We start from the raw sequence: 6,306 nt of genomic DNA on the forward strand, positions 1-6,306 counted from the left end.
ATACCTTTTTGAATTTCAACTACCAATGTGTTCCCTAAATCCAGAACTTTTATATTTTTAAAAAGAGATTGCGGTACTATTCCCGTTGCTGAAATGATAAGTGGTAAAATCGAAATTTTTTCTAAACACCAAAGGTTTCTCATAGCAACGGAGAACTCTAAATATTTATTAATTTTTGTGTTATATGTCTGTGTTATATCTAAAAGATATGCTTGCTTTTGTTGTTTATTTAAAATAATAATGTCTGGTCTGTTATGCTTAATATGAATGTCGATCAAAATATAATTTGTAATTGAAATTTTCCAAATAGCTTTCTTGTTTATAGCTATAAAATTATTTTCAAATTATTTGTTTACAGCTTTTACCCAAATTTTAGAAAATTCAACCGGGAAGTTGTTACAAATGTGAAAATTGTACTAAAATAGAATTATTTAAAATATTCAACCATCCAAGACAACCCTGTCTTATTCTAGCTACATATTTATTGCGTTATAATGGAAAGTAATAACATTTTTTGCGCGATTGTACTCTATTTGGTTGTTTACCACGTCTGTTTCCAAGACGGTAAGCTCTGTTTACTCGTTGCTAACGATAAACTCGACGGTAAGTAATTTTTGGTGTTCTAGAACGGTAAGTAAAGTTTATTCAAAATTAATCGATTATTATAATAATTTTTATGTAGACAGAAGTTGAAGACAAGATGTGGGGGCACTTTCTGGAAACTCATAAAGCTCTTGTAGTCGGCTTTCCTTGGCGCTGCAATGAAATAGTATTAGCAAACTTGCCGCGACATTGGCATTGTCAAAATTTTCATACCCCGCATTTTCCTTGTCTTCTTGATTAGGTACACATTGAGGTCGTTGGTTTCGAAAATCCTTCTATGTAGACAGAAGTTGAAGACAAGATGTTAGCACTTTCTGGAAACTCACACGGCTCTTGTAGTCGGCTTTCCTTGGCGCTGCAACGAAATAGCATTAGCAAACTGCCGCGACATTGGCATTGTCAAAATTTTCATACCCCGCGTTTTCCTTGTCTTCTTGATTACACATTGAGATCGTTGGTTTCAAAAATTCTTTATTTATGTAGACGAAAGTTGAAGACAAGATGGTAGCACTTTCTGGAAACTCACACGGCTCTTGTAGTCGGCCTACCTTGCCACTGCAACGAAACAATTTTAGTAACAGACTTGCCGCGAGATTAGAATTGTCAAAATGTCCATACCCCGGATTTTCCTTGTCTTCTTGATTACATATTGAGTTCGCTGGTTTCGAAAATTCTTGATTTATGTAGACAGAAGTTGAAGACAAGATGTTAGCACTCTCTGGAAACTCACGCGGCTCTTGTGGTCGGCATTCCTTGCCGCTGCAATGAAATAATATTAGCGAACTTGCCGCGACATTAGTATTATCAAAATTTTCATACCACAAATTTTCCTTGTCTTCTTAATTACACGTTGACGTCGTTAGTTTCAAAAATTCTTTATTTGTGACGCACCCCACATTCAAAGTTTCTTCTACAACATCCACTTCGTTTTCGGAATCACTAATATCACTCATTTTACTGCTTGTTTTTCAACACAACTGGCGAAATTTGCGCACAAAAACTGCAATGGCGGTAGTTGTTTGCAGATTGCCTTAGAAACGCGATACAAAAATCGACATTGTGGCAACACGATGTGAAGGGTATAAACACGTATTGCATTGGGCCTATTCTAGATGTGAATGTTTTGTAATAAATATTCAATCGCGCAAAAAATCTCATAAGCATGACGAACGTTAATGACAATGTACGGATCTCAGACAATATTGGAGTCGTCGCAAGCTCCTCCTCCAAACAATTGTCTTCGATCCGTACATTGTCATTACCGTTCTTTATACTTAATATACTATTTTGTAAAAATAATATTTTTGAAAAAGAGAAAAATTTTGTTTATAAATTTATTTATACATTTAACACAACAGTACTAGAAGGCACAATTAAGTTTCATTTATGTTTGTTATGGTCTTGGATCTACATATGTTGAAGAAACTGTAGGTTAAAAAAAAATGCAAATACTTCCCTTTCAATAACGACCAGAACGTTAAAGCAAACAAATGGAAAATGATTTCAATTTTTAATTATTTTGGAGTAACGTAGTATTGTCAATAATAATAATAATACATTTTAGTTTACATCATGTGTTTTACCATTTAGTTAAGTAATAAAGGCAACACATATCATATGTTTATCGAGAGATGTTGTATGTCAATTGTAGTTGTTGTAGAACAGATTTACCGATGTTTATCAACTTGCTTATTTGTGATGCAATAGGGAATGTCAATCAAAATTAACTTGAGATGCTGACAGAATCATAATCATAGACATCCTTAATACATTACGCGGATTTACCTACTCGACAATTGAAATGAACATATTATTAGGAACTTCAATCCTGTTAATTACATTATCAAGATTTTCAATTAAATAAATAATATTGATGATAATAGTGACATTAATAGTACATACATTCTTCAACGAGCGTATAATGATAACTATTATTCAAGAGGATGAAAATCCTCAGAGTGAATAATAGCCATTATACGCCAGTTGAAGACTATACTTTCTCCACGACTAAGTATAACACGAAAAAAAATTTTTTGAAAATTTAAATTAATTTTATTGGTAATATTTGATAATTAAAATTGTGCCTTGTTGAGCGGTTGCTACGTGATGCGTGACTTATTGTTTACAAACGCATCCGATTGGCGATCTGCCCGTGATAGAATGAAAATACCAGGGATGTGATTGGCCGACAGCCATGAGTTTCAGTATACCCTATTACGGGGTGTGGAATTGATATCATTCTTTCATTGAATATCCGACCAGAATGCATGCGTTCTTTAATAGTCGTAAATTGTTATTTATGCAATGAGTTTCTGTGTAAATTGGGCTTTTCTAATTGCCCGAGGAACAAGATTAAAACATGAGCGTAGCGAGGGTTTTAAGGCCTCGAGGGCAATTAGAAAAGCCCAATTTACCCAAAAACGAGTTGCATACAAAATTTTATTGTTTGAAACGACGTCCCTGAAGCTTCCAAATCTTTTAAAAATGGTTTCGCATTTGCTTTTGACGGTTTTGACAAATTTTTCAAGACCTGTCAGAAATGTAACGTTGAATGTGTTGTCTAGGGCAGCGGTTCGTTATCTGCTCGTTTGGCTTTAGGGCAGTTAAGAGGCAGTTTACAAAGGAGAAAAATGAGAATTTATGACAGTTGAAAACAATAAAATGTATAAGCTCTTAATAACATTTTGTCTGTAATATTTCAAGAATTATATGTTGAGTGATTTCAATGATAACATAATTCATACTTAGATCCAATTTACTCTGAAAATAAATGTCAGGGAATTGAATTAGTTAGTTTAAATATATGGATTTCCTCTTCCTCGTCTCTGGACTTAGTAAATAATGAATGCAGGACTGATTGTATAAAAAGACGAATCTTGACATCAGAAAGTGGCAACTCCTCTGATAGATCTGTATGAATTTAAATAAACATGACCTAAAAGAGCTGATTGCGCTGCTTCGTTGCTAATCCTGGGTTGATGCTTTTTGTTTTGAATTGATTCACTAACCTGAAAGCTTTTCGCCCGATTTGGTACATATGCGTCAAAAACATTTTAATCTGCATGCAATTCATTAAAACACCCAGATAACAGTCCGGGTTTAGCTAATGATGGAAATAAATTCTCACCACTCGACTGTACCAAAACTTGAACAACAATCACCGAATTTATAAAAAAAGCAGATTAATGAAGTGTGTCTTTAAAAAAATACTTGTGTGAAAAGGGCCACTATTGTAAGAAATGCGTAAAGATATGACTGAAGTATATATTAGACGATTCTACACCTTCATAATTATTATGAAGTTTAGTGTTGCTAATCTTGGCAGTGCAGTTTGTTAACATTTACAGGGGGTCGGTATCCTACAATAATAATTGTAGTGCTATAAAAATAAAATAACAGATTTTTGTCCACGACAAAATTCTTGGCGATAAACAGTGGAATTTATAACAAAGAGTTCTGATTTTACCGTTGGCAACGCTGAAAAAATGTTGCAAAATGAGTTAGTCTTAAAAATGTAACTACCTAATGGATACAGAAAATATTAACACCAGATCAGAAACGTTTTCAACAATTAATTTTCAAAATAAAGTTAATCATCATCACTCATCAGCTAGGATACGAATGAATTTCTTGAAAGATTTGTTATGCTGGATGAAACTTGCGTTCACCACTTTAACCCAGACTGAAAACGCTGATTTGTGGAATGAAGGCACTACGGTTCACCTTCTCGAAAATTCCGTGTTACAAACTCAGCAAGAAAAGATATTGCAACGGGTTTTGGGGTTCTGGTAGAATGCTTTTAGTTACGCATTGGCCACGTGAAGAGAGTATCACAGGGAAATGTTATGTTAAGTTCCAAAATGGAGATGGAATGTACAGTTCCATCTGAACAATTTTCCAACTTTCTAGACCTCCACGTCTATGATCATTCTTCTCTATGTCAAATTTAAAATTTTTATGCAAGATAAGAATTTACAAATTCTTAGTATTCTTAGTAGTACAAATAATTAGTATTTATTTTCAAAATTAAAAGACAAGGTACTTTCATGGCAGATAATTTACTGACAATTAAACAATGATGACGGACGTAAATGAGTAACTAGAGGCGCAAACAGAAAATGATTTTTCCGAGGATTTTTCTAAGGATATCAAAACATTTTTTGTAATATCTAGTTGTTAAAGGTGGCTTTCCGGACTGTTTGTCACCATGTAAACAACCTCATAACGGCCGAAGTCCGTTAAGGGTGTCCGTTATGAGCGGGAGCGGCCGTTATGAATGACTAAATAACTATAGCAACGTAGATCTAAATTTTATTTTTCAACTTTTTTACAATTGGTACAATAATTAATGTTTAATGTTATGGGACACACCTTGAATTAATCGAAATCCGTATGCCACTAGCAGATAGATGTAGACGAAATCGAAGATGATGCTTCCGAATTTTAACACCAACACAAGCGCGATTTTGCAGGGAATAACGATGACTTCACTTGCTCTGCAGCCATCCGGACATCCGGAATATCTTGATCGCGATTTTTTATTGATTTCGGTCGTTTATTTTCAACGAAAATTTAAGTATTGAACAAATCTGACAAACAGCAGCAAATGTAGACAAGATCAAAGATGATGCTTCACAATTTTAACACTAACACAAGCGCGATTTTGCAGCCAATAACGATGACCTCACTTCCGGACATCAGGAATATCTTGATTGCGATTTTTTATTGATTTCATTCATTTATTTTCAACGGAGAGTTAAGCGTTGAACAAATCTGACAAACAACTTTTTTTTTCACAAACAATGGTTGACATGACGACATCCTCCGCACACTTATTAATCATTCGGTTTTTTCGATGGCGTTGAAAAAAATGTATTTCAAGAAGATAATTGTGAACGAATCGTAAAGATATTACAAAAACTATTGTACAATACACGTCCGTTAGGGCCTTTACTGCCTCGCCAGTATTATTCGACTCGCTTTGCGAGCTCGTCTCACAAAATCTCTAGCTCGGCTGTAAAGACTATCCTAACGGACTTCTACTGTAAGATACTATTAACACCGCTATACACTCGTAACCCCTTTTACTGATAGACTTTACGTCTTTAAATTCTGATTTTAAAACATAATGTGGTAAAAAATACTAAACTCGCCATGTTGATTGTTTTAAGCTGTTCAATATACCTTTGGAAGACCTGCAGAACGATTCGCGGCACTTGTAATGTTCCTGTACGTTGTTTACTTAGTGGAATGACAGCTGTTTATCTAAACGGATTTTCAGTACAATTTCGATACAACTGTTTTTGAAATTATTGATTCCTATAACAATAAGCTGAATGATATGATGAATTTTTATGCAGCGTTCTACTGTTTATCGCGTAGCATCTGCGTAGCTAAGTGTGGTCATGTGTCTCCGTGTCTGTCAAAAAGCGTAAAATCTATTGGGAATAGAATTTACGAATTAGGTGTCTATGATGAGAAATAGAAGTATTTTTCAAGTCTTTTGTCTCTACGATAGGATCAATAAATGATAAAGTACTCTGATACTTTTCTCGTGGCAGCTATATTTACAAAAAATGTAATAGTGAATCTAAAATATATTTTTCTAAAGTGATACCTACCTCAAATATTTTTTATTTCATACTGTACCTTCTTTGTTTCTATGATTGATTGCAATTTTTAAGTAAACAAGTGTCCTATTTT

The 6,306-nt window shown here is 34.1% G+C and overlaps 1 long non-coding RNA gene across 3 annotated transcripts; it reads right to left on the reverse strand.

Annotated features, from left to right (window-relative positions):
- Nucleotides 1–515: 515 nt before the first annotated feature.
- LOC138122289 (uncharacterized) lies at nucleotides 516–1,886 on the reverse strand. 3 transcript variants are annotated; one of them, XR_011156422.1, is made up of 4 exons: nucleotides 1,423–1,886; nucleotides 1,222–1,362; nucleotides 1,018–1,158; nucleotides 516–958 (listed from the first exon to the last, which is right to left on the reverse strand). It is a non-coding gene; the product is annotated as an uncharacterized lncRNA (long non-coding RNA). The 3 variants fall into 3 exon arrangements; XR_011156421.1 differs by having other exon boundaries at nucleotides 516–756; nucleotides 817–958; nucleotides 1,222–1,886; XR_011156420.1 differs by having other exon boundaries at nucleotides 1,222–1,886.
- Nucleotides 1,887–6,306: the final 4,420 nt, after the last annotated feature.

The sequence above is a fragment of the Tenebrio molitor genome, chromosome 1 (genome assembly GCF_963966145.1).
Source record: "Tenebrio molitor chromosome 1, icTenMoli1.1, whole genome shotgun sequence".
Lineage (NCBI taxonomy): Eukaryota > Metazoa > Arthropoda > Insecta > Coleoptera > Tenebrionidae > Tenebrio > Tenebrio molitor.